Source organism: Arachis hypogaea, chromosome 13 (assembly GCF_003086295.3).
Source record: "Arachis hypogaea cultivar Tifrunner chromosome 13, arahy.Tifrunner.gnm2.J5K5, whole genome shotgun sequence".
In the NCBI taxonomy this organism is placed as follows: domain Eukaryota; kingdom Viridiplantae; phylum Streptophyta; class Magnoliopsida; order Fabales; family Fabaceae; genus Arachis; species Arachis hypogaea.
The window spans coordinates 71,501,826-71,519,293 of NC_092048.1; the positions used below are offsets into that span (position 1 = coordinate 71,501,826).

General features: G+C 38.4%; 1 pseudogene; it reads right to left on the minus strand.

Annotated features, from left to right (window-relative positions):
* Positions 1-10,601: 10,601 nt before the first annotated feature.
* LOC112738635 (small nucleolar RNA R71) lies at positions 10,602-10,703 on the minus strand (annotated as a pseudogene).
* Positions 10,704-17,468: the final 6,765 nt, after the last annotated feature.

The following is a 17,468-nucleotide window of genomic DNA, read 5'->3' on the forward strand; positions in this document are numbered from 1 at the left end:
TGACTGTGGGGGCTCTGGTTGACTCTACAATGAGAGAAGCTTACTATGCTTCCTCTCCATGGGTACAGAGAGAGATCCTTGAGTTTTAAACACAAGGTTGTCCTCATTTAATTGAAGGATCAATTCTCCTCTGTCCACATCAATCACAGCTCTTGCTGTGGCTAGGAAGGGTCTTCCAAGGATGATGGATTCTTCCTCATCCTTCCCAGTATCTAGGACTATGAAATCAGCAGGGATGTAAAGGCCTTCAACCTTTACTAACACGTCTTCTACTTGTCCATAAGCCTGTTTTCTTGAATTGTCTGCCATCTCTAATGAGATTTTAGTGGCTTGTACCCCATAGATTCCCAGTTTCTCTATTACAGAGAGGGGCATGAGGTTTATCCCTGAACCAAGGTCACACAGAGCCTTTTCAAAGATTATGTTGCCTATGGTACAAGGTATTACGAACTTTCCAGGATCCTATTTCTTCTGAGGCAATGTCAGTTGATCCAGATCACTTAGTTCATTGGTGAACAAGGGAAGTTCATCTTCCCAAGTCTCAATACCAAATAATTTGGCATTCAGCTTCATGATTGCACCAAGAAACTTAGGCAGCTTACTCTTCAGTAACATCCTCATTCTCTTCAGAAGATGAATACTCGTCAGGGCTCATGAAGGGCATAAGGAGGTTCAATGGAATCTCTATTGTCTCTAGATGAGTCTCAGATTCCTTTGGATCCTCAAAGGAAAACTCCTTATTGATCACTGGACGTCCTAGGAGGTCTTCCTCACTGGGATTTACGTCTTCCCCTTCCTCTCCAGGTTCGGCCGTGTTGACTATGTCAATGGCCTTGCACTCTCCTTTTGGATTTTCTTCTATATTGCTTGGGAGAGTACTATGAGGGATTTCAGTGATCCTTTTACTCAGCTGGCCCACTTGTGCCTGCAAATTTCTAATGGAGGACCTTGTTTCATTCATGAAACTTACAGTGGCCTTAGATAGATCAGAGACTAAGTTTGCTAAATTAGAGGTATTTTGTTCAGAGTTCTCTGTCTGTTGCTGAGTGGATGATGGAAAAGGTTTACTATTGTTAAACCTATTTCTTCCACCATTATTAAAGCCTTGTTGAGGCTTTTGATCTTTCCATGAGAAGTTTGGATGATTTCTCCATGATGGGTTATAGGTGTTTCCATAAGGTTCACCCATATAATTTACCTCTGCTATTGCAGGGTTTTCAGGATCATAAGCTTCTTCTTCAGAAGATGCCTCTTGAGTACTGTTGGATGTAGCTTGCATTCCATTCAGACTCTGAGAAATCATATTGACTTGCTGAGTCAATATTTTGTTCTGAGCCAATATGGCATTCAGAGTATCAATTTCAAGAACTCCCTTCTTCATAGGCATCCCATTACTCACAGGATTCTTCTCAGAAGTGTACATGAACTGGTTATTAGCAACCATATCAATGAGTTCTTGAGCTTCTGAAGGCATTTTCTTTAGGTGAATGGATCCACCTGCAGAAGTATCCAATGACATATTAGCCAATTCAGATAGACCATCATAGAATATATCCAGGATGGTCCATTCTGAAAGCATGTCAGAAGGACGCTTTTTGGTCAGTTGCTTGTATCTTTCCCAAGCTTCATAGAGGGATTCACCTTCTTTCTGTCTGAAGGTTTGAACATCCACTCTAAGCTTGCTCAACTTTTGAGGAGGAAAGAACTTGGATAAGAAAGCCGTGACCAGCTTGTCCCAAGAGTTCAGGCTATCTCTGGGTTGAGAGTCCAACCACACTCTAGCTCTATCTCTTACAGCAAAAGGGAAAAGCATGAGCATGTAGACTTCAGGATCTACTCCATTAGTCTTAACAGTATCACAGATCTGCAAGAATTCAGTTAGGAACTGAAAAGGATCTTCAGATAGAAGTCCATGAAACTTGCAGTTCTGCTGCATCAGAGAAACTAATTGAGGTTTAAGCTCAAAATTGTTTGCTCCGATGGTAGGGATGGAGATGCTTCTTCCAAGTAAATTGGAATTAGGTGCAGTGAAGTCACCAAGCATCCTCCTTGCATTATTATTATTTTTGGCTGCCATCTCCTCTTCCTGTTCAAAAATTTCTGAAAGATGCTTGCTGGATTGTTGTAATTTAGCTTCTCTTAGGTTCCTCTTCAGAGTCCTTTCAGGTTCTGGATCTGCTTCAACAAGAATGTTCTTGTCCTTGCTCCTACTCATATGAAAAAGAGGGACAGAAAAATAATAATAATAGGGGTCCTTTTTACCACAGTATAGAGGTTCCTGTGTGAGTAGAAGAAAAGAAGAAGAAAAAATTCGAACACAGATGGAAGAGGGTTTTCGAATTTGGGTAAGATGAAGTGTTAGTAGATGAATAAATAAATAGAAGGAGATGAGAGAGAAGGAGAATTTTTGAAAATTATTTTTGAAAAAGAGTTAGTGATTTTCGAAAATAGTTTTTGAAAAAGGTTAGTAATTTTTCGAAAATTAAAATAAAAAATTAAAATAATTAGTCAATAAAAAAAAGAAATTTTGAAAAAGAGGGAAGATATTTTCGAAAATTAGAGAGAGAGAGAGTTAGTTAGGTAGTTTTGAAAAAGATAAGAAACAAACAAAAAGTTAATTAGTTAGTTGAAACAAATTTTGAAAAGATAAGGAGTTAGGAAGTTAGAAAAGATATTTTGAAATCAAGTTTTTGAAAAAGATATGATAAGAAGATATTTTTGAAAAGATATGATTTAAATTAGTTTTTGAAAAAGATTTGATTTTTAAAATCACAATTAATGACTTGATTCACAAGAAATCACAAAATATGATTCTATAACTTAAAGTTTGAATCTTTCTTAACAGGTAAGTAACAAACTTGAAATTTTTGAATCAAAACATTAATTGATGATGTTATTTTCGAAAATTATGTGATAAAGATAAGAAAAAGATTTTTGAAAAATATTTTAAAATTTTCGAAAATAACTAAGAAAAATGAAAAAGATTTGATTTTTGAAAAAGATTTTGAAAAAGATAGGATTTCTAAATTGAAAATTTGATTTGACTCATAAGAAACAACTAGATTTTAAAAATTTTTGAAAAAGTCAACTCAAATTTTCAAATTTTATGAGAGAAAAGAGGGAAAGATATTTTTTGATTTATGAATTTTTAATGATGAGAGAGAAAAATTAAAACATCATTTTCATGTTTTTCTCTTTTCTTTTTGGATCAAAACAAGGAATGCATGCAAGAACACTATGAATGTCAAGATGAACACCAAGAACACTTTGGATGTCATGATGAACATCAAGAACATATTTTTGAAAAATTTTTAATGCAAAGAAAGCATGCAAGACACCAAACTTAGAAATCTTTAATGCCTAGGCACTAAGAATTCAAGAATGCATATGCAAAACACCACACAACACAAAACAAGAAAATATCAAGATCAAACAAGAAGACTTACCAAGAACAACTTGAAGATCATGAAGAACACTATGAATGCATGAATTTTTCGAAAAATGCAAGATGAATATGCAATTGACACCAAACTTTCAACTTGACTCAAGACTCAAACAAGAAACATGAAATATTTTTTATTTTTATGATTTTATGAAATTTTTTTTTTGGATTTTTTGAAAATTAATTTGAAAAAAAAAAAGAAAAAAAAGAAAAATAAGGATTCCAAAATTTTTAATATGAATTCCAGGAATCTTGCAATCTTAGTCTAAAGCTCCAATCTGAGGGTTAGACATGGCTGAATAGCCAGTCAAGCTTTAGAAGATATTGATACTTTCCATGTATAGAGCAACTAAGTGTGTGAGAATCAACAAGCTCTTGTGATGATAAGTTGAAACCCCCAGTCCAAAAGATTTGGACATGGCTTTACAGCCAGCCAGGATTCAATCAAATCATCATGAAACACTAGAATTCATTCTTAAAAATTCTGAAAAAAATATATTTTTGAAAACATGTATTTATTATTATTTTTTTCGAAAACAGATGAGAAATTTTTGAAAGGTTTTTGAAAAATTTTTGAAAATAAAACAAAAAGAAAATTACCTAATTTGAGCAACAAGATGAACCGTCAGTTGTTCAAACTCGAACAGTCCCCGGCAACGGCGCCAAAAACTTGGTGCACGAAATTGTGATCATCAATGGCGCCATCAACATGGTACGCTCAATTGTAATCTCAACTTTCTATCACAACTTCGCATAACTAACCAGCAAGTGCACTGGGTCGTCCAAGTAATAAACCTTACGTGAGTAAGGGTCGATCCCACGGAGATTGTTGGTATGAAGCAAGCTATGGTCATCTTGTAAATCTCAGTCAGGCGGATATCAAAATGTTATGGAGTTTTCGAATATTAATAATAAAATAGGGATAGAAATACTTATGTAAATCCTTAGTGAGAATTTCAGATAAATGCATGGAGATGCTTTCGTCCCTCTAAACCTCTGCTTTCCTGCTGTCTTCATCCAATCAGTCTTACTCCTTTCCATGGCTGGCTTTATGTAAGGACATTACCCTTGGCAATGGCTACTTTTGATCCTCTCTGGAAAATGGTCCGATGCGCTGTCACTGCATGGCTAATCATCTGGAGGCGTCACCCTTGCCAATGGCTGCATCCTATCCTCTTGTGAAAATGGTCCAAATGCTCTGTCACAGCACGGCTAATCATCTAAGGTTCTCGATCATACTGGAATAGGATTCACCCTCCTTTTGTGTCTGTCACTACGCCCAGTACTCGCGAGTTTGAAGCTCGTCACAGTCATTCAATCCCTGAATCATACTCGGAATACCACAGACAAGGTTTAGACTTTCCGGATTCTCATGAATGCCGCCATCAATCTAGCTTACACCACGAAGATTCTGATTAAGAGATCTAAGAGATACTCATTCAATCTAAGGTAGAACGGAAGTGGTTGTCAGGCACGCGTTCATAAGGAATGATGATGATTGTCACGTTCATCACATTCAGGTTGAAGTGCGAATGAATATCTTAGAAGCGGAATAAGTTGAATTGAATAGAAAAACAGTAGTACTTTGCGTTAATCTTTGACGAACAGCAGAGCTCCACACCTTAATCTATGGAGAGTAGAAACTCTACTGTTGAAAATACATAAGTGAAAGGTTCAGGCATGGCCGAGAGGCCAGCCCCCAAAACGTGATCACAGGATCAAAAATACAATCCAGGATGTCTAATACAATAGTAAAAAGTCCTATTTATACTAAACTAGTTACTAGTGTTTACAGAAGTAAGTAATTGATGCATAAATCTACTTCCGAGGCCCACTTGGTGTGTGCTTGGGCTGAGCTTGAATGTTACACGTGCAGAGGCTCTTTCTGGAGTTGAACGCCAGGGTTGTAACGTATTTCTGGCATTCAACTCTGGTTTGTGACTTGTTTCTGGCGTTTAACTCCAGACAGCAGCATAGAACTGGCGTTCAACGCCCTTTTACATCATCTAAACGCGGCCAAAGTATGGACTATTATACATTGCTGGAAAGCCCTAAATGTCTACTTTCCAACGCAATTTGAAGCGCGCCATTTTGAGTTCGGTAGCTCCAGAAAATCCACTTTGAGTGCAGGGAGGTCAGAATCCAACAGCATCAGCAGTCCTTCTTCAACCTCTGAATCTGATTTTTGCTCAAGTCCCTCAATTTCAGCCAGAAAATACCTGAAATCACAGAAAACCACACAAACTCATAGTAAAGTCTAGAAATGTGAATTTAACATAAAAACTAATAAAAACATCCCTAAAAGTAACTAGATTCTACTAAAAGCATACTAAAAACAATGCCAAAAAGCGTATAAATTATCCGCTCATCAGGCGTTTAACGCCAGTAAAGATAGCCATATGGGTGTTAAACGCTAGAAAGAAGCAGCTTCTGGGCGTTTAACACCAGATTTACAGCATCCTGGGCGTTCAGAAAAATACCCAGTGACAAAGGGGTTTCTGGCGTTTAACGCCAGCTAGAAGCAACAGCTGGGCGTTAAACGCCCAAAACAAGCACCAATTGGGCGTTAAACGCCCAAAACATGTAGCAGTTGGGCGTTTAATACCAGGATTATGGGGAGTAGGCAATTTCGTTTTCAATTAATATTTTTTCAATTTTTTATGTTTCAATTCATGATTTCTTGCACAAACATGTTACAAATCCTAATTTTTCAAATCCTTTTTCAAAAGATATCAAATGTATCTTAATTCATAAACCCTTTTTCTTAATCCTCTTCAAATTATTTTCAAACCCTTTTCAAAACAAATCTATCTCTTTTCCTTCTAAAATCTTTTCAACTCATCAATACCTTTTTCAAATCTTCACATCATCTTTTTCAAAATCCATATTTATCTTTTTCAAATATCTTTCATATCTTTTGAATTTTAAATCACATCTTTTCCTATCATACTTATCTTTTCCAAATCACTTTTTCTATCATATCCTTTTCAAATAATTTTCGAAACCCACCACCCTTCCCCTTAAATATTGGTTCGGCCTCTCCCCCTCTCCTCCACAAGTTGCGCTTGGCTCTCCCTCTTTCCCTTTCCTTTCCTTTCTTTTGCTTGAGGACAAGCAAACCTCTAAGTTTGGTGTGTTTATCCGTGATCACTAAACCAATACCCACTGAGATCATGGCTCCTAAGGGAAAACAAACTGACTCCAGAGACAAGAAAGAGAATATTCCAAAACCACTTTGGAATCAAGGGAAGTTCATAACCAAAGAACATTCAGACCATTTTTACAAAATAATGAGTCTAAGGTTAGTGATCCCGGAAGTTAAATTCGATCTGAAAGAAGAAGAATATCCGGAGATCCAAGAGAAAATCCGAAACAGGAGCTGGGAAGTCCTAGCTAATCCTGAAACAAAGGTGGGAAGAAACATGGTTCAGGAATTCTACGCTAATCTGTGGCAGATGGACAGGCAGAGAATAGCTGGAACCGCATTCTATGACTATAGAACTCTGGTCAGAGGGAAGATTTTTCACACTCACCCTGACAAAATAAGGGAGATCTTCAAGCTGCCTCAACTGCAAGATGACCCAGATTCCTTCAATAGGAGAATGATGAGATCAAACCTGAGCTTGGACAAAATCCTAGAGGACATATGCCTCCCTGGAGCTAAATGGACAACCAACACAAAGGGTGCCCCAAACCAACTCAAAAGAGGAGATCTCAAACCAGTCGCTAGAGGCTGGCTGGACTTCATTGGGCGCTCTATACTGCCCACTAGCAACCACTCTGAAGTCACCATCAGAAGAGCAGTGATGATTCATTGCATTATGCTGGAAAAGAAAGTGGAAGTTCATCAGCTGATTGCTTGTGAGCTTTACAAAATTACAAACAAGAACTCCAAAGATGCCAAATTGGCCTATCCAAGCTTAGTTTCTCTGTTATGTAAAGATGCTGGGATAAAGATGAGAGTAGATAAGTATATCTCAGTTGAACCAATCACCAAAAAATCTATGGAAGGACAACAAGTGTAGGACGACCCCATCAAGAGAAAATCATAGGAGTTCCTCCCGGAAATCCCTCAAATTGAATATTGGGAGCGCCTAGAAGCATCTGTCACCAAGTTGCACGAAGCTGTGGATCAACTGAAGGAAGAACAGCAAAATCAAAATAGCATGCTCTGAAAATTGCTTAGAGAACAAGAAGAGCAAGGGCGTGAACTGAAGGAATTAAAGCGTCAGAAACTATCTCTTGAAGGGCCAAGCACTCCACAGACTAAAGAGGCATCCACCTCCCAAATTCAAGGTTGTTGAGTTCTAATCTTAGCCTTAACTCTGTGATAATTATTCTTATTTGAGTTTTACCTTAGAAGTTATATATGAGTAGTAGTAATTAGTATCTATATTTTGATTTTATCTCCAATTAAGCTATAATTTATTTTTCTCATCATCATTAAACATAAATAAAATAGCAGATTTTCTTTAGAATAAGGAGGCAATATTTTTCGAGTTTTTAATAAGAAAAAATCTAATTATTTACATGTGGTGGCAATACTTTTTGTCTTCTGAATGAAAGCTTGAACAGTGCATATGTCTTTTGAATCTGATGTTTATGAGTGTTAAATATGTTGTCTCTTGAAAGAATGATGAAAAAGGAGAAATGTTATTTGATAATCTGAAAAATCATAAAAAATGATTCTTGAAGCAAGAAAAAGCAGTGAATACAAAAGCTTGTAAAAAAAATGGCAAAAATAAAAGAAAAAGAGAAAGCAAGCAGAAAAAGCCAATAGCCCTTAAAACCAAAAGGCAAGGGGATCCAAGGCTTTGAGCATCAGTGGATAGGAGGGCCTAAAGGAATCAAATCCTGGCCTAAGCGGCAAGACCAAGCTGTCCCTAACCATGTGCTTGTGGCGTGAAGGTGTCAAGTGAAAACTTGAGACTGAGCGGTTAAAGTCAAGGTCCAAAGCAAAAAGAAGAGTGTGCTTAAGAACCCTGGACACCTCTAACTGGGGACTTTAGCAAAGCTGAGTCACAATCTGAAAAGGTTCACCCAATTATGTGTCTGTGGCATTTATGTATCCGGTGGTAATACTGGAAAACAAAGTGCTTAGGGCCACGGCCAAGACTCATAAATTAGCTGTGTTCAAGAATCAACATACTGAACTAGGAGAACCAATAACACTATCTGAATTCTAAGTTCCTATAGATGCAAATCATTCTGAGCTTCAATGGATAAAGTGAGATGCCAAAACTATTCGGAAGCAAAAAGTTACTAGTCCCGCTCATCTAATTAGAATCTAAGCTTCACTCAAAAAACTCTGAGATATTATTGCTTCTTGAATTATTTGTATTCTATTTTATTTGTCTAGTTGCTTAGGGACAAGCAATAGTTTAAGTTTGGTGTTGTGATGAGTGGATATTTTATACGCTTTTTGGGGTTAATTTCATGTAGTTTTTAGTATATTTTCATTAGTTTCTAGGCAAAATTCATATTTCTGGACTTTACTATGAGTTTGTGTATTTTTCTATAATTTCAGGTATTTTCTGGCTAAAATTGAGGGAGCTGAGCAAAAATCTGATTCAGGCTGAAAAAGGACTACTGATGCTGTTGGATTCTGACCTCTCTGCACTCGGAATGGATTTTCTGGAGCTACAGGAGTCTAATTGGCGCGCTCCCAATTGCGTTGGAACGTAGACGACGTAAACTGGCGTTCAATGCCAGTTCCATGTTGCAGTCTGGCGTTAAACGCAAGAAACAGGTTACAAGTTGGGGTTAAACGCCCAAAACAGGTTACAACCTGGCGTTTAACTCCAGAAACAGCCTAATCACGTGTAAAGCTTAAGTCTCAGCCCCAGCACACACCACGTGGGCCCCAGAAGTGGATTTCTGCACTATCTATCATAGTTTACTCATTCTCTGCAAACCTAGATTACTAGCTTACTATTTAAACAACTTTTAGAGGATTATTTTATACCTCATGACATTTTTAGATCTGAACTTTGTACTCTTTGATAGCATGAGTCTCTAAACTCCATTGTTGGGGGTGAGGAGCTCTGCTGTGTCTCGATGAATTATTGCAATTATTTCTGTTTTCTATTCAAACACGCTTGTTTCTATCTAAGATGTTCATTCGCACTTCAATATGATGAATGTGATGATCCGTGACACTCATCACCATTCTCAATCTATGAACTTGTGCCTGACAACAACTCCCGTTCTACCTTCGATTGAATGAATATCTCTTGGATTCCTTAATCAGAATCTTCGTGGTATAAGCTAGAATCCATTGGCAGCATTCTTGAGAATTCGGAAAGTCTAAACCTTGTCTGTGGTATTCTGAGTAGGATTCAGGGATTGAATGACTGTGACGAGCTTCAAAATCACAAAGGTTGGGCGTAGTGACAGACGCAAAAGGATCAATGGATCCTATTCCAGCAGAAGTGAGAACCGACAGATGATTAGCCGTGCGGTGACAGCGCACCTGGACCATTTTCACTGAGAGGACGGATGGTAGCCATTGACAACGGTGATCCACCAACACACAGCTTGCCATAGGAGGAACCTTGCGTGCGTGAAGAAGAAGACAAAGCATCTCCAAAACTCCAACATATTCTCCATTACTGCATAACAAGTATTTATTTCATGCTCTTTTATTTTTCGTAATTCAAACTGATAATCATAATTGATTTCCTGACTAAGATTTACAAGATAACCATAGATTGCTTCAAGCCAACAATCTCCATGTGATCGACCCTTACTCACGTAAGGTATTACTTGGACAACCCAGTGCACTTGCTGGTTAGTTGTGCGGAGTTGTGAAAAGTGTGAATCACAATTTCGTGCACCAAGCAGCATCCAAAAGCCAACCATCCATGCTAATAACTTCAAATTGAAGCCTCAACTCATCACTCTCATCCAAAATAATTGTTCATTCGGAAGAAGTGCCCAAGAAGACCCTAATCAGCATCTCACTACACTCCTAAGGATTTGTGATACAATGAAGTCTAATGGTGTTCATCCTGACACCTAAAGATTGCTGTTGTTTCCTTTTTCTCTAAGGGATAAGGCATCTAAACGGCTAGAATCATTTCCCAAAGAAAGCTTGACAATCTGGGAAGATGTAGTGAATAGATTCTTGGAGAGATTCTACCCTCCCCAAAGAGTGAATAGACTGAGGACTAAGGTGCAAACATTCAGACAGCAAGATGGTGAAACTCTCTACGAAGCATGAGAGAGATTCAAGGATTTGACAAGGAAGTGCCCTCCGGATATGTTCAATGAATGGGTACAGCTGTATATCTTTAATGAAGGACTTTCCTATGAATCAAAGAAAGGTGTAGATCACTCTTCTTGAGGCTCCCTCAACAAGAAGAAGACTATTGAAGAGGCTATAGATGTCATAGAAACAGTGGCTGACAATGAGTATTTCTATACCTCAAATAGAAGCAACAACAGAGGGGTGATGGAGTTGAACCATATGGATGCAATTTTGGCCCAAAATAAGATGATTACCAAGCAATTGGCTGATTTGACCAAGCAAATGGAGAAGAATCAAGCTGCAGCTATCCATACTCAACCTTTAGCACAAGCAGAGTTGAACACAGAGGAAGGAGTTGACTGGGAGGAAGCCAATTACCTTGAAAATTCATCTAGGCAAGCTCATGATACATATTCCAAAACTTATAACCCTGGTTGGAAGAACCCCCCAAACTTTGGGTGTAGAAACCAACAAAACCAGAGGCAAGATCACAGACCCTACAACTCCAACCAATACAATAACTCCACCTACTAACACTCCAACCAAAGACGATATCGAGCTACACAAAACATCCCTTCCCAGCCACCAAACCAAACCCAAAATAACCACCCTCAACATCCAATTCCCAATCCACCATCTAAGGATAAGCTATCTAGAATTGAAGTTATGCTTGCAAATCTTTGCAAGGAGTCTGAAGACATGAAATACTTCGAGGAGGTGAGGTCCAATATGTAAAATTAAGATGCTGCCATCTAGAAACTTGAGGCACAAATAGTATACCTGTCCAAACAAGTCCCTAGGCATAACCTTTGTAATGCCCTCAAGGCGAACTCAAAGGAGGAATGCAAAGTTATTACACTTAGGAGTGGAAAGGAACTGAAAGAAACATCAAAGGAAACTCAAGAGAAGGAAGCAGAGGGAAGCCTAAGTGACAGGGAAGAGGCACAGACACATGATCCTAATCCACCAGAAGAAATAGAAGTCTTAAAGCCATATGTCCCAAAAGCTCCTTACCCTCAACGACTAATGAAGAATGCAAAGGACAGCCAATTTTCCAGATTCTTGGAGATTTTCAAGAGACTTCAGAACAACATCCCTTTTGCTGAAGCATTAGAGCAGATGCCACTCTATGCTAAGTTTCTGAAGGAATTAATGACCAAGAATAGAAGTTGGAGGAATGATGAAATGGTGGTGTTAACTGAGGAATGTAGCGCCATCATCCAACATAAACTGCCCCGAAAATTGAAGGACCCAGGGAGCTTCCAAATTCCTTGTATCATAGGAGAAATCACAGTGGAGAAAGCTTTGTGTGATTTGGGAGCCAGCATAAATTTGCTATCCTTAGAAATGATGAAAAGAATGAAGATTGAGGAAGCCAAACCAACAAGAATGGCCCTCCAATTGGCAGACCGATCATTCAAATTTCCTCATGGAGTAGTAGAGGATTTGTTGGTAAAGGTGGGGGACTTCATCTTCCCGGCTGACTTTGTGGTGTTGGATATGGAGGAAGAAGCCAAAGCTTCAATAATTTTGGGAAGGCCATTTTTAGCTACTGCTGGAGTCATCATTGATGTCCAAAAGGGTGAACTCACCCTTAGGCTACATGATGAGAAAATGGTGTTTAATGTGTTCAAGGCCACGAGCTATCCATAGGAGTCACTAGGAGAGGTATGAGGTTGGATGCAGTGGAAATTGTGGTGCAAGAAACCTTTGATGAAGAACTTGAAGAAGAAGATTCCACATTAAACATGGAGGCTACAAAAATCTAATCAGCTGAGTGATGACAAGTCATCTTAGGCTAGTTTTAATAGCAATTTTACTTGTTTTCATTAGGTTTCATGCACTTTCTTGCACAATAAGTAAGTGATTTGAGTGGAAATTTATGTTTACCTTGATTCAATCAAACATTATTAATTTTATACAAAATCATGAGATTTATGCAAGGATTTGGTGATTATTATGAATGATGCAAAACCTTATGATTTTGGTGAGACTTTGATTGCATGTTTGATTGATTTCAGGTGAAAAAATGAAGAGAAAGAGAGGCAGCGCAGAATAATGGCACGCTTAAATAGAGAGCGCTATGCTTTTTTGGGACACGCACGCGTACACGACGCTTATACGTCGGGGAAGGATATTGGAGGATCCATGCGTACGCGTGGGTATAATCAGTGCTCGTTTTGCAAGAGAGCACTACGTTCACCTAAAGGAGCGCCTACGATGATCACAAATTTTGGATTGAGGATTTGCGACCGACGCGCCCGTGTACATCACGCGCACGCGTGGATGGAGCATCTGGAATGAAGCACGCGAATGCGTGGATGGCGCGGAAGCTGAGAATTGCCATTTTGACACCCATGCACACGCGCAAGGGACGCGCACGCATGGGGAGCGCTCATGGCACGAATGTAGCGCACGTTTAAAGAATGCTACCAGGGACGTGCACGCATGTATGGTATGCGTAAGCATGATGGAGGCTGAAGATGGCAGTGATGCGCATGCGTATGTGACGCGTACGCGTCGATGTATAAAAATGCAAATTGGACACGTGGGCGTGAAGCACGCGTACGCATGATGAGTATTCAGCAGGCAAGGACGCGCACGCGCAGGAGACGCATACGCGTCGATGAATGAACGCTGCGCTCAATTTCAGAACGCTATGTTCTCCTGGAGCTGTAACCAAGTACCAATTATGACCCACTTCATCAGAGGCCAAAAAGCCCACTCCAAGTACTTGATGACTAAATTAGAAAGTGTATAAATAGTAGAAAATTTGATTTCATTAGGACCTTCTTTCACTTTTTCTTTTAGTTCTGTTTAGGATTTCATTAGAATTTGAGATCTGCTTTTCATTTTACCTTCTGTTCTTCATTTTTGTTCTACATCTGCAATTTTTTTTCTGTTTTGGTACTAGAGCAATGATGAACTGAAACCCAATTTTGTTAGCGGGAGGAGCTCTATTGTAATTCAAATGAATCAATGAAATTATTCTTCTTCTTAATTCATTTTTGTAGCTATTGGATATCTTCTGTTTTGATTTAGAATCCTCAGTCTGGAAGGAGATTGAATTCAATTGAGTGCTTGTGTGAGCCTCAGAAGGGGAATCACATGCATTACAATTGGAGCTCTATCCTTCACTACTCTCTTGATCAACACCATTCGGGAGGATTTGAGATCTTGAGAGTTAGTGTGGCTTATGGATGAGAGATTTGCACTTAACCTCTTCTCATGACAATTAGATCAAGGAATTGGCAAGATTGAACTTGATTAGAGAGATTGGATTGTCAAGGAATTGGGATCCAATCAATTTCAATCCGCCATAGATCTACTCATATGATTGAGAAAGGAGTTGAGACCCAATTGATTCATGAAGGATTACAGTATCTCCAGTCCCTGATGAATTACTTCCTTTGAATTTCTTCAACTTAGAGTTTGCTGATTTCACTACAATTACATTTTCCATTTCTGTTTTGATTTCCAGCACCCAGATCCCTTTACTATTCATGAAAATTAAGTTTTCTTGCCATTTAGATTCTGCAATTTATGTTTCTTGCACTTTAAGATTTAGTTATTTACCTTTCTTGCAATTTAAGTTTCAGTTCTTTTAATTTGTTGCACTTTAAATTTCAGTAATTTATCTTTCCTGTCATTTACTTTTCTGCCAATTTACATTCTGCACTCTAGCTTTCTTGCAATTTACTTTCGGTTAATCAAATTTTACCCAAATCATCAAATATTAGCTTAACTAAATTCATCACCATACTAAAGTTGTTTAATCCATCAATCCCTGTGGGATTGACCTCACTTTTGTGAGTTTTACTACTTAATGCGACCCAGTATACTTGCCGGTGAGTTTGTGTGGAATCAATTTTCCCTCATCAAGTTTTTGGTGCCGTTGCCGGGGATTGATTTAGATTAACAATGATTAAGTAAGGTGATAATCTAGATTAAGCATTTTTTTTTGTTTTTATCAAGCACACTAACTGTTTGAGATTTTGTTTCTGCTAACCTTAACTTCACTCTAGCAATAGAGTGTTCTGTTTTTATTTTTTCTTGGTTTTTTTGTGTTGTATGCTAGGAGGAAGAAGAGGTGAGTCCACCTCCTTTGATTCTGAGCCAGGGAGAACATTCTTGAGATTGAGAAGAGAAGCAAGAGGGAAGGGAGTTATTGGAGAAGAAGAATCAGAGGAAGAAGATCAAGAGATAGAAGGTAACATCCCTAATCAACCTGAGGATGTGGCCAACAATGGTTAACCTCAGAGAAGAGTCCTAGTTTCTTACACTATCCCCAACCCAAGGAATTGTGGGAACAATATCCTAACCCCCAATGTCCATGCTAATAACTTCGAACTCAAGCCTCAATTGATCACCCTGGTCCAGAATAATTGTCAGTATGGAGGAAGTGCTGTAGAAGATCCAAACCAACATTTCTCTGTGTTTTTGAGAATTTGTGACACTGTCAAAACCAATGGAGTCCACCCTGACATCTACAGGCTTTTGTTATTCCCATTCTCACCGAGAGACAAAGCCACACATTGGCTAGAGAACTTCCCTAAAAAAAGCATCACCAACTGGGATGATTTGGTTAGCAAATTTCTAGCCAAATTCTACCCCCTCAAAGAGTCATTAAGCTGAAAACTGATGTGCAAACTGATGACAAGTCATCTTATGCTAGTTTCACAAGCATTTTTCATTTGTTTCATTAGGTTTTATGCACTTTCTTGAACAATAAGTGATTGGTGTGGGATTTCATGATTATTTTGATTCAACCAAACATCATTTATTTTATACAAAATCATGAGATTTATGCAAGAATTAAATTATTAATATGATTGATGCAAATTCTTGTGATTTTGGTAAGACTTTGATTGCTGTTTGGTTGATTTTCGGTGAGAAAATGAAGAAAAGGAGAAGCACTGCAATATAATGTTGCATTCAAATAATGAACGCCACGCTCACTTGCGACGCGCACGCGTACGGGACGCTTACGCATCAGGAGGCAATTTTCGAAGATCCACGTGTACGCGTGCATGACGCGTATGCGTGGGTATGTTTGGCGCTCATTTTCATAGAGAGCGCTACGTTCATTTACTCAGCATTTTTGGGCAAGATTCAAGGTTGGAGGCAAAGCTTTGCAATCGACGCGCACGCGTGCATGACGCGCACGCGTCGATGGTGCACCTGGTACAAAGCATGCGCACGCGTGGCTGGCGCTGAAGCCTGGATTGAGATTTTGCTACCCACGCGCACACGTACATGACGCGCACGCGTGGGGCAGTGTTCATTAAGCCAACATAGCGCTCAAGAAGAGAGCTCCATTGAAGACGCGTACGCGTGAAAGGAGCACACGAGTGTGTTTGGAGCTGAAGACTGATGGTGGCGCGTACGCGTACATGACGCGTACGCGCCGATGAGCAAAAAGAGCAAAAGGACGTGCATGCGTCAAGGACGCACACGCATGGATGAATGAATGTTGCGCTCACTTTAAGAACGCAATGTTCCCCTGGAAGCTGCAACAAAGCTGAATTCTGATTCACTTCATACAAGGCCAAAAAGCCCAGTCCAAGTACTGGAATCCATAATTGGAAAGTGTATAAAAAGCTAGGAATTTGATTTCGTTAGAGAGCTCTCTTTTAGTTTTCATTTTTAGAATTTTAGAATTGAGATTAGATCTACATTTTTCTTTCTGTTTTGCTTTCTCTTTTCTACAATTGTTACTTTCTGTTTTGGGTTTTTCGACTTCAAATTGAAGAATTCTTCTGAATTTCTTCATCTTGGAGTTCTCTTTCATTTTTTCTTTGATAGCTTTATGAATTGAAAATATGATCATAGTTTCCTTTCGGGTTACCTTTCTTCTACAATTTCTTTTTTTCTATTTTTGTTAAGAGAGCAATTGAGATTTGAGTTTTCTTTCTGTTTTGTTATTCTACTCCAATTGTCAATTTCTCTTTTATGAATTTAAAGTGGATCTATGTTTTCATTCTGTTTTGATTCTTCTGCACTTTTCCATTTCTGTTTTGGTACTGAATTGATCTATTTTCTAAGTTTTGTCATCTGAGAGTTCTTTAATTCACTGCACTTTAGATTTTCCAATTGTGTTTCGATTCCATTTACCCAAATCCTTTTATTGTTCATGCAATTTAAGCTTCCTGCAATTTCGATTCAGCAATTTAAATTACTTGCACTTTAAGTTTCAGCTATCTACTTTTATTGCAATTTAATTTTCATCTCTTTTAATTTCTTTTACTTTAAGTTTCTGCAATTTACCTCTTCTGCACTTTAAGATTCTGCCACATTTACTTTCTGCACTTTATTTCTTTGCAATTTTACTTCTGTTAATCAAATTTTACCCAAATCATCAAATATTCGCTTAACTAAATTCATCACCATAATAAAATTGCTCATCCATCAGTTCATGTGGGATCGACCTCACTCTTGTGAGTTATTACTACTTCATGTGACCCGGTACACTTGCCGGTGAGTTTGTGTGGAATCATTTTTTTCTCATCAAGTTTTTGGTGCCGTTGCCGGGGATTGATCTAGACTGACAATGATTAAGTAAGTGATAATCTAGATTAAGAACTTTTTATTTGTTTTTGTTAAGCATTTTAACTGTTTGAGAATTTGTTTCAACTAACCTTAACCACACTCTAGCAGTAGAGTGTTTCATTTTAGTTTTCTAGTTTTGTTTGTGTTGTATGCCAGGAGGAATAAGAGGTACATCCACCTCTTTTAATTCTAAATCAGAGAGGACATTTCTGAGATTGAGAAGAGAAG